The following is a 9,257-nucleotide window of genomic DNA, read 5'->3' as shown; positions in this document are numbered from 1 at the left end:
GAAATGAACAAGAAAATGAGTTTATATTAAAAACGTCATAGTAGAAAATGGTGTTCATGACAGGTGAGAGCAATACAGGTAGGAGAATTATGATGGTTATTGGTGATTAATACCAGCATAATTCATCTATTTTTCTTTAAAAAAAATTTGAATGAAATTTGGAAACATAAACTGCAATTTAGTTTATTATGTGTTCTTTCAAATACAATTCCACTTGTATTTTTATAATAAAACAATTACTACAAGCATTTTCAACTAGATAAGATATTAAATATTTTTACATAGCAATCCCTCTGAAGCACTCTTCATTGTGACATAGACACAAATTTCAGCAAGAGTAATGGAAGATCTTAAAAGAAAATTCCTCACGTAACCTGTTTTATCTGGGAGAGGGAAGTGAGTTGTCATCAGTTGCTGATGAGAAGTGCAGAGCGAATGAAGCGTTGTTCAACAAGCCAAAATCTGAAATATCTGTTGTATGAAGCAGTCCAACAGCCTCTTTCAGCTCTCTCACAATTTCGCTCATGGTGGGCCTCTTATTCGACTGTCCTTCTGTACACAACAATGCTAACTCTGCAACCTTCCACATTACACCCAACTCAATGTTTTCCCCTGCCTCTGCGTCTATCAAGCTCTCAATGCGGCCTTGAGAAATCAGCGACCTTGACTACAGCAATATAAATAAATTTCACTGAGATGAATAAAAGTATTTATTTACTTTTTATTATATAATTAACAAAGTCTTAAAAAAGAGTTTCGATCTTGTGCGTACCCAGGATACAATGTGACTCTGTTCCCCTGAAACATTTGTATCAATAGGAGCTCTTCCAGAAATGATCTCTAAAATTACAACGCCGAAGCTATACACATCGCTTTTCTCTGTTAAATTATTAGTTGTGGTATATCTGTGCAAGAAGAAAATAGCATAATTATTTCTACCCTAATTTAAACGACATTACATGAATGGTATGAAAAAAATATAGAAATAATTTACTGAGGATCAATGTAGCCGAATGTGCCCTTCACATTCGTTGAAACATGAGTTGCTTCAGTAGATGGCCCTTCTTTTGACAGCCCGAAATCGGCTACCTTCGCTTCAAATTTTTCACTTAATAATATATTGGACGATTTGATATCTCTGTGGATTATTTGCGGTTTGCAACCAGAATGCAAGTACTCCAATCCTGATTATCATACCATAAATTAGTTTTATGAACATGTAAAATTAATAATTTTTATATATTAAGAAGGTTATATACCTTGAGCTGCATTTAAGGCGATGTCAAGCCTGGTTTTCCAATTGAGGCACTGTTTCACTGAAGAGGATTCTACAACAACAAAACCATATATCAGAATATCAAAAATGAGTAAAAGAACAGATCATTCTTGCCTTATGACCGCTTTACATGCAAGCACGCAATGCGTAATCTAAGAAACTAAAAATGGAAGGCAGAGTTTAAGGTATTTTTTCTTTAATTTTAATAATTTGACTTTTGGAATATAAATTTCTAGAAGGCCGATGAATCTAAGTTTTGATAATATAACGTGAGAATTGTATTTAATTTCTCATGAAACAGTAAAAATACTTTTAAAAACTTTTTTAAAATTAGAAGAATCTATTTTTTCTTCAATTTTATATATATTTTAATGTTGATCAATTAATTAAAATATCAACAAACAATGTATCTGGCATTTGATAACATTAATACTATTATAAGTCTATGGGAAGATGACTTCTTCATCTTTGTATCAAACAAGTTATAGTTCTTAAATATGAGGAAGTGGATTTGTATGCATAGCTATTAACATTTAATTCTTTTGTCAAATAAAAATAAATTAAAGTTAATACTTGAATTAATTGATTATATATTGTGTAGATTGTGATATGATGTATTCATTGATTGCATATAAATCATCTATTGAAATTTGAAGTTTTAAAAAGAGGTATATATTATCTAAAGAAATTTCGATAAAATAGATACCTCTCAATTAAGTAAATAATAGTATGATCCTATAAAGAGATATTAAATTTATATTTTATAAATTATTAAATATCTCCACATCCAATATAGTCTGTTAACAGTGCACTAAAACTAACATCTTGCATTTTCTTTGTAAGAAATTTGAGTACTTACACAAATGTTAAACAATTCCCTTTACATAAGGATGACTTGAAATTAAGAACTTAACTCTGCATACTAAAAATGATCTTAAGGATGTAGTTGATTTAAACAATGCCTATCACACTTGAAACAAGAAAATGGAAAATACAAATACCATGGAGAAGTCGATGCAGATCTCCCCTTGACATAAACTCATAAATTAATATTTGGTATTCGTCTTCAAAACAATAGCCCAATAAACTCACTAAATTTTTATGATGAACTCTCGAAAGCAATGCAACCTGCAAGTTACAAACTATCTTTTAGCAAGAAGTAATTCAATAACAAACTATTGAGCCATTCAATGCCGAACTACTGAGAGTCAAACCGACCTCTGTTGTGAATTCCCTCGACCCTTGTTTAGATGTTGCGGAACATACTTTGACGGCCACTTCTCGTGCATTCTTTAAGCGGCCATAGAAAACAGGTCCATATCCTCCTCGCCCAATCTGCTTGCTAAATTCACTAGTCATTTCCTTGACCTCTTTGTAGCTATACCTTTTTAAACTTGGTGCTATTAGGTCTTTGGGCACTGACAAATGTTTGTTTTCCATCTTATCAGCATACATTTCTTCTTAAAATCCCTTCAATGACTTGAGTGGTTCGCAATAAAAGACAAAATTAAAAGTATACACTAACCTGTAGCTTGGTTTGTTTTTTTAAATCTTCGTTTAATTAGTACAGAAAAAACAAAGAGGATGACTAACGTTATGCCAGCACCGGCTGACAAACCAATAATCAAACCTTTGTTTTTAGGTGTGCCACTACATCCATTTTCACCCCTATGACAAAGATGCACATTTCCAGAAATGCTACAGAAACAAAAGAGTATGAATGTATCAAAATTCAAGGTCCTTGCTATAAAATTCCAAATCAGTATATGTTTTACAAAAGCAGTGAAAAATATCCACGATAATTCACCCTTTGTAATGGATTCGAAGACTATCACCTGATATTTATGTTCTTGTTCAACAAACCCGTGGGTACTGATCCAGTGAGATTGTTGTTATCTAAATTCCTGAAAGAAAGTAACAAAATAAAAGTAATGTTCAAAAGCATTAACCTCTACCTGGATTCTATAACCAGTAGAAACAACCAAGGTAAATAAAGCGGTCATCCAAATTTAAACATGGTAAATATACTCACAGCTTTTTCAAGTTTTTTAAACTAGCGAGTGATTCGGGTATCCGTCCATTTAAATCATTACCAGAAAGGTCACTGCAAAATCAGACAACTTGGGAACAAGTCTTAGTATCTAGGGAGTAAACAAACATCTGATAAACAATAGAATATGTTCAACTCCGCATTATAATTTTGGTCATTTGGTTCAAATTTGGGACCTCTCCCTTTTGTGTGCTTGTAAATATCGTTCTAATCTATGAAATGGAATATTAAAGTTTATAAATCATTTTGTAGAACCATGAAAACTAACCAACAAGAAAATAGTAACTATTTTTTTTTTTTCACACAATATTAAGAGTCATCCTCTGGTTAATTAGATTATATTTTGGGTATGTATATACAACTGGGTTTTTCTGGTTAATTAGATTATATATTGGGTATGTATATACAACTGGGTTTTTCAATTTGAAGGCTGTTTGTTTAAATTTCATTTTCAATTTAAGAAAAAATATAAATGATCAATGGTTAATATCTGATTGATGAATTTTAATTGAATCGAAGTATGCATTGTTCATGACGAGAAGGGAAGTATACTAATATATCTAAGATAACTGAACTAATTGTTCATGATGAGAAGGAAAGTATACTAATGGATCAAAATGTATTAGAAGATAATTGTGAAGAGATATAAATATAAGGAAAAATAGTTGATTTGTTTGTGGTTACTTAAGAATGGTGAAGCATTAAATGGTTAATTTCTTAATCTCTTTACACAAATAATTCTCATACTAATTGATTATGGATGCTAGTCTTTTAATAACACCATTGAAGAAAGAAATGATATTTTTGGGATGAAATTCATGGGACAAACTCAAAATAGTTTTCAAGAGTAAGGCTAGAATAATTATTCCTTCAAGTGGATATATGGTGATGAACTTTTATAAGAAAATTTCGAAGTAAAATTAGGTTCAATATCAAAGTTTAGTATTCTATTTAATAAAGGAGAAGAAAATGAAACCCTTACAATCATTATTTTACATAAAATAAAGAAGCAACAATTAGACGATATATGTATGGCTTGTTGTGTTGTAGGGGATGTCTCTTGGACATATGTTTGTTCTACATAATAGAATTTCTATGGTAAACAAAAGGGAGAGTTAGGTAGGTCATAATGGACATTAACACAAAAAAATTGATGAAAAGGACAAAAAAACACTAGAGAATAAGAAAAGCAGCACTAGGTTTGTGGTGGATGGTACTTCTTCTTGAAATCAAGGATAACTACAAAAGAATATCATTGTTCCAAGTTATTGTCCATATTTTTTAATTTTCTTTAATAGAGCTTTTGTCCTTTCTTTTCATATAATTACAGCTTACTATGAGAATCACTTGCATACTATTACTTCACAAAAGCAATTGTAAGAGCTGTTTTCTATCTGTAATAAATGAAGACAAAAAAAGTTATTGTCGAATATGACAAGAAGTCATCATAAAAGAATGCAATTCATTAAAAAAAAATTGTCAATTTTTATTTATCTATCTAATTTATTAAAAAATACATACATAATCTCAAGGGCTGTGAGGTCGGTAATACTTGTAGGAATATTACCAGTTAATCCTTTGTTTGATAGAACCCTGCACATGAAAGATATGTAAATGTCAAATAAGCTAACAACTTGTAAGTAAAAGAAATAAATAGAAGCTCAAATCTGTACTTACAAGTTCACAATTCTAGGTGATGAGTCATTATTGCAAACTAACCAGTCCCATGAATAACTTACTGGAAAACATGGATCACCAACATAAGTGTAGTTTATTTGTTGCTGAATGATATTTATAGTTTCAACTGCAAATTCAAAATTTTATTAAAAAATGTTAAATTAGAAAATCTATCAAAGTGGAGTTTCGATCACTTAAATGCTAAAATATCATAATTCCTATCAGTCATGCGTAATCTGAATTTTTTATACATACCATCTCTACTGAACGTTCCTGGTCGATGTGGAGAACTTTGTCGATATATTTCGAGAGCATTTGCTATTGGTGGCAAAGTGGAAGGATTTGTTGTTTGCAACCGAAATGCCATAGTTCTAGTGCCATAAGGTACAAGGACAGATACATTCGATGATTGTAGATAATTGGGCCGAATGGGATCTTTATTAAGCTTGTTACCATTTAGGAACAAGTCGAATTCCCGAATACTTGTCCCATTCAGATCAGATTTGAGTTCAGCAAAATACATAGAGATGTAAAGGTTCCCATATCGCTTGCTGATTCGGAGGGGCAAATCCATAACCGATGGAGAGTTGCGAGTGCTTGTTTCTGCTATTTGCATTATACGAGATGGAGGTTGGTCATAGGCCACTCCAATAGATACTGTCCTTCTTGTTGTGATATTTGGAAAGCCTTCTGGATATGCAGACCAAAGTCTATCAAATGGATCATCTGGATACCTATTTATCATAAACAAGTCATTAACACAAGAAAAATAAAGAGATTAAAAGGAAATATAAATTGTTTAATAGTCGGCACACTTTTATATTTATCCAAAAGTTTATACAATGTAATGATAGTGTACTTAAAAATCACTGGAGTAAAAATCAGACATGAACAGAGCATTAGAAAAACCTAGACAAATAGAAATCTCAAACAAATTCGAGAATGGGTAACATAAGAAGAGAGTTAAGATGATACCCAAGAAATTCATAACGCGGAAATGGCTTGTGAAACTAAACTAAAGTTGAGGAAACCTCTGAAAAAGTGGGGAAAGTACTACAGAAGATGAGATTATGAAGCTGAAGAAGTGGATGAGATTGAAGAAGAGGAGCACGACATTCAGGAAGCTCAAATTGAGGTTGACTAGGGGCTGAATAATTATTAAAAACAAAACCTTGGAGGATCCTTTGATCAAAGCGCAGAGCATGATGGATTGTATGGAGAGGAATTTGTCTAGCCAGATTAAGGATTTCAATGATAAAGTTGATATCCTCAATAAAAAGTTTGTAGAGGCCATTACTGGTATTGAGCTTGGAATTGCGGAAAGGAAAAAATTTAAGAAGGCTGGTCAGATTGTAGACGACAAACATTATGAAGGTAAGAGCCCTGAAGATGTCATGAACTAACCTGAGGACCTTAGAGCTCTGGTTAATGACCCGAAAAACATCAAAAAGGTCTAATGGCCACGGCTCTGTTTATTTTGCTTCTATGCTAGATTTAGATATTATGCTTGTCTTCGCTACTGTTCCCATGTACTTATTTTGAGAAACAACTTAAATATGCACTAACTACTCAAATTTTATCTGGATTCTTCAGTGCTTGCAAATATTCGCTTGAATTTTACTATTTCAAACCCACCATTGGGAGTTTTTTCTCTTAAAAGAAGATGAAAAAACCCAACGAGAAGGTCAATTGCTATGGAAAGCTCACCTGACGACATTATCCGTAATTGGAGCTCCTAAATTGCTGTTCTCCAGCCTCAAAAGCGAGTAATCCTGGTTTACAGGCCAATACATACTTTGATTGAGAAGCCGCAGCTCCAAAGAAGAAATAATAGGTATTCCAGGACTTGCATTCATTTAAGCGAGGCAAACATTAGTGGGGTCGAACTTTGCCATGAAAATGATTTCCTTCTGAACAACAAATGTGGTTGGAGTGGAAAATGACAAACTATCCCAAATGTCGGCGTCCAAAAGGAGAATAAACTGGGGAGGCAAGTTGAGATTGTCATAGTTCCCGTAAACAAATGTTCCACGAAGAAGATATTTTTTCCCAATCCCCACTGGTAACTGGTAACAGCTCTTCCTTAACTCGGGAAATATTCGAAGGGTGGTCATTTGCCTTGATGTTTCTCCTCCAAGAGGGCCATTTGAAAGGTTCAATTTCTGTCCGGAATTGATGTAGGCGTCATCTGGAATCCACTGTATTCCACCATCATCTGTATAATTCTCAGTGGCTCCACAGTCGAGGCTAAGGAATCCTGGAAACACCCATCAATGTTTTTTAACACCTATCATCATATGCATGTTCATAGTATAGCCACAAGGGATCACAAAAGGCTTAGCAGAACTTTACGGCTTACCTGGCTGACTACATACAGTAGAAGCGAAAACTGCAGATATTATGAACAAGATCCACACTTTGTTCATAACGAAAAACAATTAGCTGATCTGATAAGAGGGAATTTTCTTAACTGAATTTCGGTTCTGGGTGACTTGGCTATACGGCCATCCTTAAACATCACAAATTAAAAGAAGAAATTAAGATTGAGAAAAAGAGTTAAACTGTTTAACACTTTCATTCTAGAAATGAAACTTATTATATGATGTTTAAATTGTCCTTATAACCAAGATCAATGCTTATCTCTTCAAACCATTAATTAAGTAAAAGCCTTTCCTTTTCCAATGACACGCTCAGCTGGAGGCCAACTAATTAAATAAATTGTGAGCATAGTTTAAGTAATTGCGTATGATTCAAGTACTTGACTTTGACTCTTAGAATAACTGCACTTGCAGATGCCCTTAAATAAATAGACACTATTTGAAGTTGAGTTTTTGTATTACTTAAAGACTTTGAACCCTCATCTCCCATTAGCAGTTTTAGTTGTGAAAATGATTGCGGCGACAAATGCTTCATAACGATAGTGCAGAGGACAATAAAATCAATGAATGGAAGATGCCACGAAAAATAACTTAATCCTAGGGTTGTCAGTATTCGTTTGTATGCGCATCTGGTTGGAGGCTCATCCTTTTTTTCATCCCTATTCGATTTGACTATCTTTCTCACCCTACGTTTCTTGGCTATACAGCCTAAAAATGCATTTGACCATTTCTGAAATTTATTAATTAATTTAAAAATTACATAAGACTGATTTTTAAATTATTTAATAAATATAAGAAAGGATACATTAGATACATTTATTGAATCATATAGCCATCTCTATAATAGATATTATATGTACTATTAAATAACTTCATATATTTCTTGTAATCATGGTATTATAAATTAGTAATTAGTAAGAATACAATAGACCTAGATTTTTCCTTTATGAACAAGCAAACATTTATTTTTAAATGATAATAATTTAAGGTAGGATGACTAGAGTCTCATTATTGTGTTGTGAAAGTTTATAAAACAAATAAATAATAATTATTATTAGATTAAGAAACTAAACCTTTTTACTAATTTATCAATTTCTAAGGTCTAATATTTTATAAAACCTAATGACATAATCAAGAATGTTTCAAACAATATTTACTCATCATATATTACTTTATGATAGATGAAGATATCAAGTCATTAATTATAATACATTAAATAGATTAAAATTTAAAAAAAACAATAAAATTAATTAATATTTATAACATATAGTAAAATATTTTCTTCTAATTATTCATTTATCTTTTTTTTCAAATAGTTCAAATTAGTAATTTTTTAAAATTTGTTAGAAACTTTCTATTTTAGTTTCCAATAGAAATTAATTGACATGATCTAAATTAAGAAAATAATAATAATAATATGTAATCTAGACACACAAAAAAGGAATTAAAACAATTTAATATGTATGTATATATGAATATATGTATGTATGTATGTATATATTGTTAGGATTAAACTTCAGAAAAAAATACCAATTACATGCAAATATAAACAATATTAGAAAATAATAGATCACAGAAAAAATATAAAACACCAAGATTTAACGTGGTTCACCCAATCCTTGGGCTACGTCCACCAAACAAGAAGTCCAATATTATTATGATCGAATGATTACAACCTAATTACAATCTGTAATTCCTTACAACTCAATATCGCTATGAGAACCAATTTTTACATCACCTACAATGAAACAATCCCTAACCCTAAGCCTTTTTATACAAGTATTTCTGTCACTTTAGGGTTACAACATGTTGGCCGTAAATTTGTGAACTTTAGTACTTCCCTGATTAGTCACCACAAACTAACAATCTCCCACTT

The 9,257-nt window shown here is 31.8% G+C and overlaps 1 pseudogene; it reads right to left on the bottom strand.

Annotated features, from left to right (window-relative positions):
- Positions 1-295: 295 nt before the first annotated feature.
- LOC149563039 (putative leucine-rich repeat receptor-like serine/threonine-protein kinase At2g19230) lies at positions 296-7,429 on the bottom strand (annotated as a pseudogene).
- Between the last annotated feature and the right edge of the window lie 1,828 nt (positions 7,430-9,257).

This window comes from Cupressus sempervirens, chromosome 4, assembly GCF_028749045.1.
Source record: "Cupressus sempervirens isolate cs-2001-9-10 chromosome 4, ASM2874904v1, whole genome shotgun sequence".
NCBI classification, from domain to species: domain Eukaryota; kingdom Viridiplantae; phylum Streptophyta; class Pinopsida; order Cupressales; family Cupressaceae; genus Cupressus; species Cupressus sempervirens.
This window is presented reverse-complemented; position numbering and strand designations above follow the sequence as displayed.